Here is a 15,484-nt window from a genome sequence, read left to right as displayed (position 1 = left end):
GAGCCAGGTAAAGGGCCTTAACAAGTCATCTCACCTTTACAGCCAACCAGTGGAGATTCTTCTTGGCACCAGAAACATGGTCCTTTTTCGAAATATGGCAGGATATATGAATGGCTTTGTTCTGAAGTACTTTGAGCTTGATTATGCAGTTCTTATTGGTTCCAATCAGAAGCATGTTACAATAGTCCAAACAGGGCATGATAACGGCTCTGACCAAGGTCTCACGGTTTATTGATGATAGAAAGGGTTTAATATTCCACAGCACCCTGAGATGGTGTTGAGAGTTTCGCACAATGCCATCCCCATCAGCACCAAGTGAAGCTTCCAGGTGGACTCCTAGAGTCTTCATTTTATTTAGGACCTTTATGCAGTTCCCTTCAATCGCTATACTAGCATATTCTGGAGCGAGTTTAGTTATAACCTGCGGGGAGATGAAAAAGATCAACTCAGTTCTTTTACTTTTTAAGCACATCCAATATTTCGACATCCACACTTTTCCTAGCCTGTAGGTATGCTCCAACCTAAAAGAGTCTTTGATGTGGACCCTACTCAACTCCATCAGGAGTTTGGTGTCATCAGCATAGTTTGTAAAATGGATTCCCATAGTGGTCAGCTGATCACAAAGGGGCTTGATCTATAAATTAAACAGTGCATGAGACAGCAAAGTATATTAATTCTGGTTCTGAGCTAGCTTCACCCCAGCAGACTTTGGACATCCTGTTACTCAAGACGGAGCAGATCCCATCAGAGGCATCTACCGAATAATTTTCAGTGGTGGCCAGCATCTTCAGAAGGCATTTATGGTCAAGAAAATCGAAATCAGCTGACAAATCCAGTAGGATCAACATCCCTGAACCAGTTCTCTCTAGGATGTCCATCATATTTGTCGGGAGATCTAGAAGGGCACTTTCAGTCCTGTGATTGCTCCTAAACCCTGATTGATTCAGGTGGAAGATACCTGAACGTTCAAGATGTTTGTGAAGTTGAGATGTAGCTTCTCATCCACGATCTTCAATAGAAAATGGGTATTAGTAATAGGGCGTAGGTTGCTGAGATCTTTAGGACTTAAGCCTGGTTTCTTGACCAGTGGTGTAACCACAACATGCTTGATAGCATCGGGTACTGAGTTTCATTTTATGGATGTGTTTACAAAATGTATCAATGGGACAAAGATCTTGAAATTGGCTAGGATAAGTTATGAGGGGATGATACCGCCCACAGAGGAGGTAGGAAGCATGGATTTCAGAACAGTGTCCATTTCTATTTCCGTAATTGGATTACATTTGAAACACGGACCTTCCATACGTTCTGACACCTGAGATTCAGACAGACTCTCAGTACTAGCACTAATAGTTATTTTAGCATGGGCAGCTTCAATTTTATCCTTGAAAGTTAATTGTATGTTCCTGCAGTCTTCATCAGATGGAGAGAAGGAATGGACCTGAGACACAGACTTCTCAGTATCTCAAAAGATTTCTTAGAATTGTTTTCTGCATTTTCAATTTTGTTGTTAAAGAAGTTTCTTTTTGCTTCATAGATTTGGTTTTTATAGTTTTTTTGTATCTGCTTCCAGGCTATCTTGTTCTCTTCTGATTTATTCTTTTCCCAGATACGCTCTGCCTGTCTTTTCTCCGTATTGAGATTAGTAAGGGCCGAACTGAACCAACTCTGGTGTTTCACGATATCTCTGATGACCTTGGATTTCATATGGCAGCTTTGTCCAGTAAAGCGTTTAACTGTATGCTATATTCCTTCGATATGGTGGCACTCCTGCCATGTTAACACTCTGACCTCACTCCTGCCATAGTACCTTTCTGACTCCATATTCCACCTGCTTCCTCTCTTTCCTTGCATCTCACTAAAACACATAACTTTGTATACACCTCCTAAACACAAGGCCTATAACCCGTATCATACCGAAATACTGCAGCCCATCACTGCGAGGCAAAAAAGACCACATTTCGAGAGCCCCATTTCACTATATATATATATATATATATATATATATATATATATATATATATATATATATATTTTACACGGCCATAGTAGTGGCCGTGTAGTTATGGTTAAGTTGCTGTTTCCATAGGAAGAGCACTTTTTGGGCGGTTTATAACTCTGCTCCCTCTGGACGAATCCACACCAAACTTTGCAAAAAAAGTGTATGGGCCACTGTGAATTTTTCATGCTCATTTTGGTGATGTTTGGTCCGGGGGGAAAGTTATAGGGGGTCCCAAAACGTCTGTTTCTCCCATAGACTGAATGGGGGAAAGACATTGCGCATGTCTACAGCCCAAACCGCTGGATGGATTTTCACCAAATCTGCGGCAGGAGCAGGAGCTTGGTCCCGAAAGCGTGCTTTTGTAAATTTGATGGCAATCCGTCCAGTAGTTTTCTTTAAAACAACCAAAAAGTAAGTCTGAAAAAATGAGTGATATCTATGTCCGCGGACACACTTCTCTGTTCGCTCCGCGGACAAGATACCGATTGGCTAATCCGTAGGGTCATGTTCACGGACATGTGGTGCATTCACTGATTGGATGTTGAACAGTGTGAAGTGCGTCAGATTCTTTCACTGCGCCCGTCATCTTTCATTCGTGTTTTGGTATAGGCGGACATCGCCGCTAACACATATAAAACAACACACCATTGCATTTCATAACCGAGGCAGGCACCTGCACTGTTTGATGGAAACAGCGGTTCTGCAAGTGTATGGGAGTAGCACTTCTCATGCATGCATTCAGATATGTTGTTGCAAAGTCAGAATGTATTTTAATTCTGAGTGAAGGTCACTTGGTTTGCTTTTTTGGTTGCGAGCTCAGTAGGCCCACACATCCAACTGAACCCATAAGGGTCAATTGTTTTTTGACCTTGAGTGAAAGGGAACATTCAGTAAGAATGCAAGGAGTGCAAGTTTGGTAAAAATTCCATTTGATAAGGTTATGTATTCAAAACGTTTGGAAGACACATGTAATATCAGTTGAAGAAGATTCTTTACTGCAAGTACATCGCTTTCTGGGTTTAACGAAGACAATGGAGACAGTAAATATTGTTTAAGTTTACTTTTGACGACTCTACAATGGAACGAGTTTACATTTTTTATTACCAGAACAATAATTTTGGCATTGTAACTGAGGTACTATTTTTTGTGTAGTTGTCATTTTTTTTTTAACTTATGGATAGTGCAGATTCTCGCCGTTTTTAGGCTATCATTAGGTTCACCCATGTTCAACGCTATTATTTATTTAAAATGTCATGTATGATCACATCGATTTGTGTATCAGTTTCCACGTTCTTTTTGTCTTTTTTGAAATTGTTTGGTAAAGGTTGGGTATTGATACATATTTTCTGTTACGTTTTCTGAACAGCTACTGTCGGGGGGAAATTCTGCCGGGGTCGGCCGGGCCGTCCGCAGACCTCCGGGCAGGGAGGCCCCAACTCCTCCCGTATATCCCAAAGGAGATAGAGTATGAGACACACACAAGAAGCAATGTGACTCTGCTGTTTATTAAACACAAACGGCATGGATGGGTCAAGGATCATACGCGTCTGACCTGACACACACACAATCGTGGGGCTCGCAGGCCCTTTTTACTGTAGTATGACGCGCTACTTGCGTCACTCTAGAAAATTAACAAAAAACCTATTGCCACTCTTAATTGGTTGCTCGAGTGGTAGGGTTAGTATAGCATACGTATAGAGAATAATATGAGTGGCCGAGGGTTAGTCAGGTGATATATCTGGGTTGTCCCTACAATTAGATACATGAGAATTGTTACATGAGGACTCCTAATGATTGGTTAATGTTACTGTCGTCAGTGATAAGAGCCCCATGTTCTGATTGGTGCGCCCGTGAGCTTCCCAGCCTGGGACCATCGCTGTTCCCAGCTCTCGGTGTACCTGCAATTTGCAACAATGTTTCACTATTGGTACATGCAGACAATGTGAAGACTTATTCATGAGCTGGACGGCCGACTACTCCCACTGTCGCAGATGTCCATTGATCCTTTCAAGTGTATCTGCCTGTGTCTTGTAACGAGGGATCCAGACGCCTCTTTCCTCCTGGGTTTGGCATCTCGTCAGGTTCGGCTTGGTCACGTGAGATGGGACCGTGTTTGAGGCAGAATTCTGCACAATTAATATTGTTTTTCCATTGTGTGCCTGGTTTAATTAGCAGGTGCGACTTTGATGTTGGTGCACGGCGTGCGAGGTTGCAACATCGTGCCCTTGATGGTCTGCTTTTGGACTGTGGGTTTGCAACATTACGACCTTGGCTGTCTGCTCTCGCCAGGCTCATTCTGCAGGATCAGCAACCTGACTCTTGTTCTGTTAACGTCCAAGGGAGCTCTTGCTTGCGGCCTACTTAGGCCTAGTGTATAGGTGGAACCGTTTGGTGCACAGGCGCTTTAGGTTATAGACTCGTATTGTCTTACGACCAGTATTGTGTCTTTGTTATAATCCTCATTATGGCACCTAGGTGTAGGAGAAGCGTAAGCAAGCTCTTTAGATGAGTTCATGGTGCGTCTTGCGTTTCTGCATTTTGAAAGCCTATGTGGAAAATAATAAAGATGCACGTCCGTGAGTATGTCTGTCGCCTACGTCATAGCACTGAGTATATTCTTCATGTAGATTGGTGCGGGAGTGTCCAGCGTGTATGTTGGCACAGGTGTGCTATCCGTTGGCTAGGTCGTCATGGCATCTCTAACGACGTATAGTTTTAGTCCAGTTGATCCATGCTGCAGGCATCGGCATGGGCAGGGCGGGCTGCTGGGCAGGCAGATGGACACATCCTTATGTTCCTGTACCAGGGTATCTGGTCGTCTGGTAGATGGGCAAACTCTTCTCGTGGCGGGTGCTTGGGCCGTGAACCTTTAGGCCAGGCACGAGAGGGGGAAGATGGGGGCCTGTTTTTCCATTTTCCCACTTCAGTCCACCCTCTGGTCGACTTGTCGACCACAAACATATCCTTTTCGTTATCTCCTCTTACTCTCCACACTTTAGTTATTCCTCCTAAATGTCCATAATGGTTAACATGATCTTCAAATGACCAATACATATATTCACAGGTTCCTCCAGGAGTACAGTATACCCATCTTCCTATGTAACTCCTGGGGTTTCTCGGGTTCTCGACCTTCACCGATGGTGGGTCCAGGTGGTTGGTGATGATCTGGTTGCACAATTTCTCTCTCTCTTGTATTATTGTGCCTGTGTGTTGGCCGTCGTCTGCTGGCATCAGTGGGTGCATACCGACCATTTCGAGCAACTCGTCAGTGGTGCGTGCCTTCCGGGCTTTCCAAAATCTTATTATGATCAGTGTAGCTCCAGCCAAAATAACACAACCAACTATAATTTTCAGTCCGTCTGACAGCCAAGATGGCATCCATGACCATAATAGCGAAAACCAGCTGTCATCTTTTTTCACACCATTACTTTCATCCACCATTTTGGAGTGTAACTGGGCCAATTGTGAAACTGCTTCTGTCAGTGTACCGTTGTCAGCATCGTTGGCAGGAATGAATGTGCAGCATGATTGTCCTATCTTTGCGCAAACTCCTCCTTCCATGGCAGTGAGGAGGTCCAATACATATCTGTTCTGCAGTGCTACCATCCTTATTGCTCGCAGCTCTTCTTTAATTGCGTTGAAGCCGTTTACTGTAGAATTGATGGTCATCATAAGTTCCCATCTAGTTATCTGGAGCCATTTTGCGTTTGCGTAAGCCTGTAGTCCCGGATGTATTATTGAGGAGAAGAACATTGCTGCTCTGCTAAATAGTCTGTGTTCTGGCGGGATTGAAGTCAGTGCCGTTTCCGACCTTCCCCATAGGTAATTTCCGGTCAGAGGTTCACCTTGTCTTTTCCGTCTATTTAGGATATTATCATTGCCGCTGGTCCTGTTCCTTGGCTCCTCCTGAGGTGGTGCAGATCTCTTATTTCTCTTGTCCCCTTCATCCATCTTGGGAAAGTTCGCCACATTCACATGCTTCTGGGGTACCACTAGTGATGGTACATTGACATGCACCATCGTACATACACCATTCCACAGAGGGGGCAGTGTGTGATATGCCTTTTCTCCACAGGCCCAGTAATGGTCCATTATCACTGCTGTTCCTGCTCCCCCCTCAGGTAACTCCATCACGCTTCCACAATTGGTGTTGTATCCTACGTCCACCTCTCCTTTATGTTGATAGCATACTTTAGGTGCAGTCAGCGGCAGTATTGTTATCGGGTCTTCATCCGTTTCTATCCATGTGAGCATAGGCACGTATTTGATCCAAGTCGTCCAACATCTGTGATTGTGTGCATCGATAGTTGAAATAGTTTCTTTTGTTACCATGTTGCTGCCAACCACTCCTATCTCCCATTTGTTGTCCAGGTATACTTTCCCCGTTATCGTCACCAGTGGCCTCTCCCAGCATCCTAGTTTACCAGGAACTTCAGTGGCGTACCAATCACATGATAAGTACTGCAGTGTTACTTTCTTTGTTTCTCCTTTTGCAGGACCACTTGTTATGTATCTAAATGCTTCAGCATGTAAACTGCTCTTGTGGTAATTCAAATAAGTCTTGAGGAAGTTGTTTTCGTATGGGTATGAGTCTCGTGTTTTCCACGTCATATGCACCACTGTCCCTTGAAATCTTCCTTTCGTTTGGAACAGTGCCAAGTATATTATGCATCATGCTGTTTTTTCGTCTATTTCTGTGGCAACAAATGTTCGAGAAGCGCTCATGGCGTATGGTATTAATGAGCAAACGTAGCAGCTGTCTTCTGTTGTCTGCTTACCAATGCGGGTCATGTGTTGATACCATATGTTGTTTGAGACGTGTGCTGAATCTTGTATATAATTGTCAATACCTTTATTATCTGAGTATGTGCTGCGTTGTACTCTATTTTGCTTGTGCGCAATTTTACTAATATCACCTGACGTAACACCTGTTGCAGCTGGGGATGGGGGTGTGTTAGGTTTGGGTACAGCAACAATATTGATAGCACAGCTGTACTGCCATACAGAGGCAGCTACGAACCCGGTGATTACCAAAATCCCTATTACTTTTATTACATATGCTAATTTCACCGGCATTTTGCTCTTACCTTTGCTGCAGTCCGGCAGCGTATTCTTGCGACGTTATAGTTGCCCGCCTGAAAATTCTCAATATGCTGGTTATTAAATGTTAGTTGTTGTTTTTCTTTAAGCTCTCCCTATCAAATAGTCATTCAGTGCCCAGGCGAAGAGCTGTTCCCACGCTACTCTAAGCGATCTATCTCTTAGGGCAGGTAAGTATGGGTGGAGGTGGGGCATCGAATATTCTATGGCCAAAAGGAACGCTGTGTAGTAGACGCGTACCCTTTTCCTTTTCAGGTACGTTGGCCTTTTTATTTCATATACAAATTGGTGTGACAATTCTTCTGGGTAATTATCATCTGAGGGTACCATCTACTCCTGGGCAGTGAATTTGTTAGTTATCTACTTTCTTAGCAATACAATAATACGCGGTTCCTGCATGTGCGAGAGAAAAGAAAAGAGAGCATTCACGTGTTTACATGTGTATTTGTGCGAGGCAATGTCCTTTAGTTCAGTTACTACTGTAATGGGTACAGGGGTCAGTGGATGGTGGGCAGGGGGTGTTTGGGTTCAACCGTTGGGCGTTGCTTTTACTCTTTGAGCGTGTGATCATGGGGTGGGCTGTATGGGGATCACCCCTTTCTTCTTCAGTTATTGTCTCTGGGGAGTCTGGGGAGTGACAAGGTATGGGAATACTTGGGCCGCTGGCTGTGGTAGAACTTCCTTCTTCTGTTGTCGATGTTGTTGCTGTTCTCTCAATGGACCTGTCGGTGGCGCTGGGGCGGGTCTGTTGTCTGTAGATCTTTACGTGGTGTAGGTGGTTCCAGGCACGCTTGTCCTATAACTTTACTGCTCTTGTTGATACCTCCTCTACCAGATGGGGACCAGTAAAGCGTGGGTCATTCCATTTCCTATTGAAGTTGCGAAGTAGTACGTGGTCACCTTTAGCAACCTTACACAGTCCTTCCTTTTCCAGTTCTTTATCCGCGTCTTCTTGTTGGCTTCTATTAGACCCGCCCCGTGTGCGCTCGAGCTGTTGAGACACAAACACTACACTAGTAATCAAAGAAGACACATATTGGTACATTTCATCACCCAGAACACTTGCAGTGCTTTCGTGGTCGGTAAATGCTCTTGACGTTGGCGTTAGGGGAAGGCGCATTTGACGTCCGGTAACCACCTCATGGGGAGTGAGGTGGTGGTCGGACCCTGGCCTATTCCTTAGCTTGAAACAGCTTATTCCTTTTCGCGCCTTGAAACACATGTGTATAGGCGCGTTACAAATACCATATCATATCATATCATAGCTCAAATAATGCTAATGGAAGACAATATAACCAACTCTTCTTTGTTGTTTGCTGTATCTTTGCAATTGCCTCCTTTAATAGGCCATTCAGGCGTTCACATACACCGTTGGCCTGTGGGTGGTATGCACATGCAAATTTATGTTGAATGTTCAGCAGCGATGTAATGTGCTGAAACATCTCGTTTGCGAAATGTGGGCCATTGTCTGACCTTAACACCTCGCACACTCCCCACCTGGGGAAGACCTCCCTCACTAGGAACTTGGCTGCTCTAAATGCATCTGGGTGTGAACAGGGCCCTGCCTCAATCCACCTAGAGAATGGGCATACTACTACAATCATATACCTATTTCCTTGACATATATTGATCATATCAACATAGTCAATGTGGAGATGCCGGAAAGTTCCCTCTGGCCGGGGTATAGTACCTCTTATCACCTTTAGAGTGTGGCCGGCCGTAAACTGTTGACATGTGATACAGTTACTGATAAAATTCGACACATGCGAATTTAACTCGGGGCAGAACCAGTCTTCCCTAATTCGTGCTTCCTTGCCTGTGTGGGCTGGATGATGTAGTTGGCTCAGGGCAGTGTTCAAAAGTGCCAATGGTATTACAACCTTTCCAGTGCCACCCTGGCGCCATAGTGCATCAGTTGGTGACATTGTGCATCCTCTTTTTACCCAGATTTCTTTTTCGGCCATTGGTGCAGCTGCTTGTAGCTCCATAATCTGTGTGGCTGGGAGATGGGTGTACCCTTCTCTTAACAACATCTCTTTTGCTATTCCCCTCCCTCTCCCTCTCTGTGACTCTGGGGGGTTCCATATCTCACCAAAGTATGCAGCATACTTCGCATGTGCGTCTGCTGCTGCATTCCATTTTGAGACGTGGTCTTCACCATTGGTGTGTGCGGTGCATTTTACTAAAGCTAGTTCTTGGGGGTCATTTATTACTTCAATCAGTTCAGCCAATAAGAGAGCATGTTGCACTGGGGTGCCATCAGCTCTCCTAAACCCTCTTCTTCTCCATTTCGACAACCCTGAGTGGACAGTTGATGTAACATATGCGCTGTCGGAATATATGGTCACTCGTTTGTGAAAGCTTTCCTTCAACGCCAAGATCAGTGCGACCAGTTCAGCTGCTTGAGCGGAGTAATGCTGTGGTAATTGTACACATTTCACTGCCACACACACCGGTAACTCCATCATTTTCACCACTGCTGCCCCAGTCCTCCTCACACCATCCCCCTGATCAATAGTTGATGACCCATCAATAAATAACAGCTCACCCCCCTCTAGTGCGTTTTCCTCAACTTTTCTAGTACATGAGTACATTTCAGTTATTTCAGTACAGTCATGGGCATAGTCTCCCTCCTCAATTACTTCTGCTAGGAACCTTGCAGGGTTGACCGTGCTACATCTAACAATTGATAGTTCGGCTCTGGATAGAATGATCTCATAACCTGATGCTCTTTGCGTGGTTAGGGTGGATTTAGGTTTATTTAATATTGCAAAAAGTGCATGTTCCACAAATAGTGTAGTCGGGCACCCCATGGTTATTGTTGATGCTTTCTCCACCGCAAAAGCGGCTGCGGCGAGACCTTGTTCGCAGGGGAAGTGGCCTAACATTACAGGATCTAAGTGGCCACTGTAAAATGCTACGGGTTTGTAGCCCATGCTTGTTTTTGAGCCAACACTGCTTTCATTACTGCTGAGTCGCAATGTGAAAATATAAAAAATCGCCGCTCATAGTCTGGGGATGCCAGCACCGGAGCAGTTGATATCGCATCTTTTAATTCATCAAAAGCTTCTTTCATTTCCCTCGTCCACCCCAGTTTGTTCTCCTCTTTATTAGCTTCCCGTAACGCCTCAAGCAGGGGTCCTATGTATGAACTGTAATCAAATACCCAAGCTCTACAGTAGTTGCAGAGCCCCAGAAACTGCTGCAGTTCCCTTACAGTTTGTGGCATTGGAGTGGTCGAAATAGCTTGTACTCTTTGTGGTGCGATCTTTCTTCCATGTTGGGATATAAGCTGACCAATGTAAAGTACCTGTTCTTGGCAATACTGTATCTTTTCCATGTCTACCTTGTAACCTTTGTCAGCTAATATTGTCAACATTTTTAAGGAGTCCTCTCTGCATGTTTTTTTGTTTTTACTGCAAATTATTATGTCATCCACATACTGCAACACTGTGCTTTCCACTTCAATGTTACCCAAATCCATCTGTATCACTCTGTTGAAAATTGAAGGTGATTCACAATACCCTTGTGGTAATCTGGTGTGCTTCCACTTAGCGTTTCTGTAAGTGAAGCTCGTCAGATCTTGTGAGTCTGGGTGTAATGGTATTGAGAAAAAAGCATTTTTAAGGTCGATCACTGTAAATCGTGATGCTTCTGCTGGAATGCCACACAATATTGTGGCCGGGTTTGCAGCTACGGGATATTCCGCTTCTACTATGTTGTTCAAGGGCCTGAGATCCTGTATAAAGCGCCAAGACCCCCCTTTAGCCTTGCGCACTGGGTACACAGCCGTATTACATGGTGATTCTGAGGGGACCAATATACCATTATTTATAAGGGCCGTAATGGTTTCATATATGCCCTCATCTGCCTCTTTTGATAGTGGGTACTGTTTTACTCTGGGGAGTATTGCACCTTTTTTCAATTTTATTTTTACTCCCCCTATACTTTTTATGCAGCCCACGTCATAGGGCCCAGTAGTCCACAATGATTTGGGTACCTTTGACATGTCGTCCTTAAAGAAAGGGACCGGGGTGCATGCGGGTGCCTCAAGTGCCATTGCAATTTTCTGTGCTACTTGTTTGTAGGCCACTCTTAGCCATATTTCCACACTCATCATAAACACCATTTCACCTTCCTCCTTTTCATCTGAAAACAGCTCTTCATCTGACACCTGGGTGAGCCTACATCCTTCTGCTAATGCTATCACTGCCCTCCATGCTCTTCCTTCTCTGTCTTGGGCATGTACAGCAATATAATCAGCTGTTGCAATAATGCTCTCAATATCCATTGAAACCACCTTCCCTTCTGGTTCATTAACAGGTGTTTCTGGTCTGAACAGATAGGCTGCTGGCCTTCTCCATATTTTCCCTTCTATCCCTGGCATCCATGCAATTGCCATGTCCGTTCCATACTGGAAGAGTTCACCATCTACTGGCTCCGCCCTAATCGCTGTCTGTCCACAGTATGCCTGCATAATTTGCCGTGCTGTGAGCATGTTAATCCCTGGAGTAGAGCAAATTATGCCGTCCTCAGTAAAGGAGATCGTCATATTCAACCTGTTCATTATATCTCTCCCCAGTATATTTACTGGTGAAGCACTATAATATAAAAGTGGAACTGACAGATTGTAATCTCCAATAGATAAGGGAATGTTATCAGTAAAGGGAACCAACCCTCTAGCCCCAGAGAATCCTTGGGTGTTCATGGTCTCACCTGACATCTTAAATTTACCTTCCCTTATGCAAGACCGGGTCCCCCCGGTGTCAACAAGCAATGATAATTTTTTGTCACCTATCGTTACCTCTATACGTGGTTCCTCCGCACTATTAGGTGTTACTGACAGGATGGGACACACCAAGGCCGTCTGTGGGCTGTCCTATTGGGGGTACAACGACTGGCCATTCCCGGTATAAGGGTTGTGTCCCAAAACCGTCACCCTACCCAGTTGTGTTTGTGGTATTTGTGGTTGTTGTGTGATCGCTACCTGTTGTTGTGGCAATGTTTGGGGCTGTTGTTGTGTTAATTGTTGTTGTTGTTCATTTCCTTGTGGCAACATTTGCTGTTGTGGTATGCCCTGCTGTACTTGTGCGGGCCGTGGTTGTCCCTGATCACTCCATGATGGTGTTCCTGGTCTAACTCTACACGTGCGTGACATGTGCCCCAATAGTCCACAGCTCCAACACACCGGTGGTTCCCTATTCTGCCATGGAAAGCTCCCTGTGTTGTCCTGGTATACTGGTTGCCCTGTGGGGTAGGAATTTCTAAATCCTCCCACCTGCGGTTGGGTACCATACCCGTACCCTCTCCCTCTCATAAGTCCTCCTCCCCCCCGTTATAATTGTAATATCCAGCTCCTTGCATTGGGTATCTTCCTCCCATGTTGGGCGTGTATGGTTGGAGTGGCGGCACCTGTTGTGTTGTAATCTGTGAAGGTGGTATTTGGGAGGAATCTGTGCAGCCACTACTTGTGTGGGGCTTTGGGTCATTGTTGTAGGTGTAGTTATTAGTGCCCCTTCCATTGTGTACTTAGTAAGCTTTTTCTGTACTAATTTAGCCTCTTCCGTTTTCCTGTCCTCTTCCTTTTGTTTCATTTTTCCTTGCCATGTCCTACAATGATGCACTATAGTCAGTTGTATTTCGGGCCATGGTTTTGCTTCCATTCCCACTACTTTCTTTAGTTGTTTCTGAACTCCTTCCGGGAGCCCTTGTACCAGTATATGGTAAAATATTGCTGGTGTTTTATCCCATTGTTCTCTAGTTTCCATGCGCCACTTCTCTTGGATTTCCTGAATATAATCAACAGGATCTTCGTTCTCATGCATCTTGCGGGATGTAATTGCTCCTATATCTGATGTGTCTGGGTACTGTACCCTTAATGCCTGCCATAGTGCATGTCTGCAGTTTGCGAACGGTGCCCCATCGTGCGATGTATTTGTTATTGTTACCCCATGAAATCCCGCTCTTTTCCATATGTCATCCGCTCTATCCCCTAATATTGATATTAAAAGGCCCTTTACATCTCCTACTGCTAGCTTCTGTCCTGCGGTGTGTTTTTCCATTTCATATATCCATTTACCCGCACCTCCACTTAATGATGGGAGCCTACATTTTATATTTTCTTTATCGGTATGCTTCCAAGGAACATACTGTGGTCTAACCCCACCTCTCTCCAAAAGTGGCATTAAATTATGTCTTGTTTCACCCTTTGTATTCCATAATATTGAATCCTCACACCCTTCCTCCTCTTCCCTTTCTTCCACATTTTCACTTTCGTTTTTATTTCCCCTGCTGATACCTCCTTCTTCTCCATCTTTGTCTGTATTTAATGTGGGCATGTGTATACCTCCTACCTGCCTGCGACTAGGGAGGTCTCTAAGCCGCCATGTATAGGGTATCCGTTCGTCGGTGAAGGGCGCTAGTTTTATTTTGCGTAATAAACGTGAGGTGGTTGAGCATGTAGGGTGCGATAGGGGAGGGCGTGATGGGGATGATGGTGATGGGGATGTTGCGTCCTCATTTGCCCGTCTTTCCTCTATTCCTTTCTTTCCCTCCTCACTTCTCTCCATCTCATCCTTTCTCCTACTGATCCATGGTGAGTCTATTTTGGTCCGGGTGATGTATAGTTTATCTAAGCTTTCCCTTTCACTCTTTCTCCCTTCACTTTCCACTCTCTCTTCCTCACTACAAAAGCTATTTATAAACGGCACCCCCCACTCGGTCTTTTTCCCCTTGATCGTTACTGTTTGTAAATCTATTAGGTCCAGTTCTCCTCTTTCTCCTTTGTCAACCGCTCCCCTTTGTGCTGATGTTGTTGCTACTTCTGTGTCATCATATATATTCCCCCATCTTCCACTCTCTCTTCCCCTATCTCCTCTTTCTCCTTCATACCTTTCCTCCATCTCCTTATTATTTTCCTCCCTCTTCCTTTTCAATTCCTCCATCACTTCACTTCTCATCTGTTCTAATATTCTCTCATCCTCTTTCTCCCTCTCCCATTTCGCCCTTTCTTTTTCTACTATACTCTCCATCACCCTCCCTTCTTCGTATTTCTTAGTTGATTCTGATAGTAACCTCCTCCTCCATATTGCCATTTCTTTTTCTTTTTCTTCTTCTTCCCTTTTCTTTTCCCGCAGTACTACTCTTGATACCCTTTCTGCTGCTGCTTTTACCCTGTCAGCTTCTCTCCTTTGCTCCTCAGTTCGTTCCCTTATTTTTTCCAATTCGTTCTTACCTTCTTTCCTTTTCCTTGCTCTCTCTCTCTCTTCCCTCTCAAACTGCTTGGTCAATTCATTCTGTTCATCCCTTAGTTTTGCTAATCGTTCCTCCAAAATCTCTTCCTTTTGTCTTAACAGCTCTTCCCCCCTCAATTCACTCTCCCTGGTATTATCCTCGTCTGTTTTCTTTACTACCTCCCTCTCTTCTCCTGTTAATGAACCTCGTAATTTTAATAATATCTGTGCAGCTACCCATTCATCATTTCCTATCTCCACAGTCTGGTCTTCTCCAGTCCTCCCCTCCCCTGCTGGCATTTTCCTATGAGCCACATATGGTGGAGGGCTGTATGCCGGGTTCGAGTATCCCTCAGCCGCCCTTAACTGTCCTCTTTCTATTTCTCCCAATTCTCTTAAAGGGTACAACCCCCTCCCTCTGTTTTTACTCCCGTTACTAGGGGTATATCATTGCTCTGTTCCTTTTTTTATTTCATCTGCTTTATTATTCTTTCCTCCTCCCTCACCTCTGTTTCCCGTGGTCTTTGGGTCCTCATACCCCTGTTTCCCATCCTCTCCTTCCTCCTTAATCTCTGTTTCTTCTGGTATTTCCCCCATAGTGAATATTCCATTTGGTCCTGGTCGGGACCCCTGGAACATCCTCCATAAGTTAAACACCTCCACGTGGTTTGCCAACTTCTTCCCTTTATATGTATTGTGCAGATGATTTAATAGTGAATGTTGGGCATATGGATCGAAGCTACCGTTAGGCGGCCACGGTGTTAGCATTTTGTTATCCGTCCCCTGGGTCCATTCTATGCTATACTTAATCAGTTTCTCCCTATGGGGTGGCAGTGTTGTGCATATGTATTGTAGTGGCGTGGTGAGGGTGTTCCCCCACCCTCCCGATCCTGTTCCGTATGACATAGTAGCGCTCCACTCGCTACCCTCCCTTAATCTGGTATCAGTTTATCCCACTAGTAGTTTACAATATACAGCCTTATATCGTTACCTGGCCCCGTAAGTTTGGGGACTTACGATAGTCCGCTTAAGGAAAATTATAAAAATATAGTATGTTACATTTGTAGATTTTCCTCTGCCTTTCTTCCTTTATACAACACCCTTACGGCCCCCTTGCGGCCGAGGCGTACGCAGCCCCCTGCGGCTGCGT

This window comes from Ambystoma mexicanum, chromosome 4p (genome assembly GCF_040938575.1).
Source record: "Ambystoma mexicanum isolate Mex_15411 chromosome 4p, UKY_AmexF1_1, whole genome shotgun sequence".
In the NCBI taxonomy this organism is placed as follows: domain Eukaryota; kingdom Metazoa; phylum Chordata; class Amphibia; order Caudata; family Ambystomatidae; genus Ambystoma; species Ambystoma mexicanum.
Note: the sequence above shows the minus strand (reverse complement) of the source record.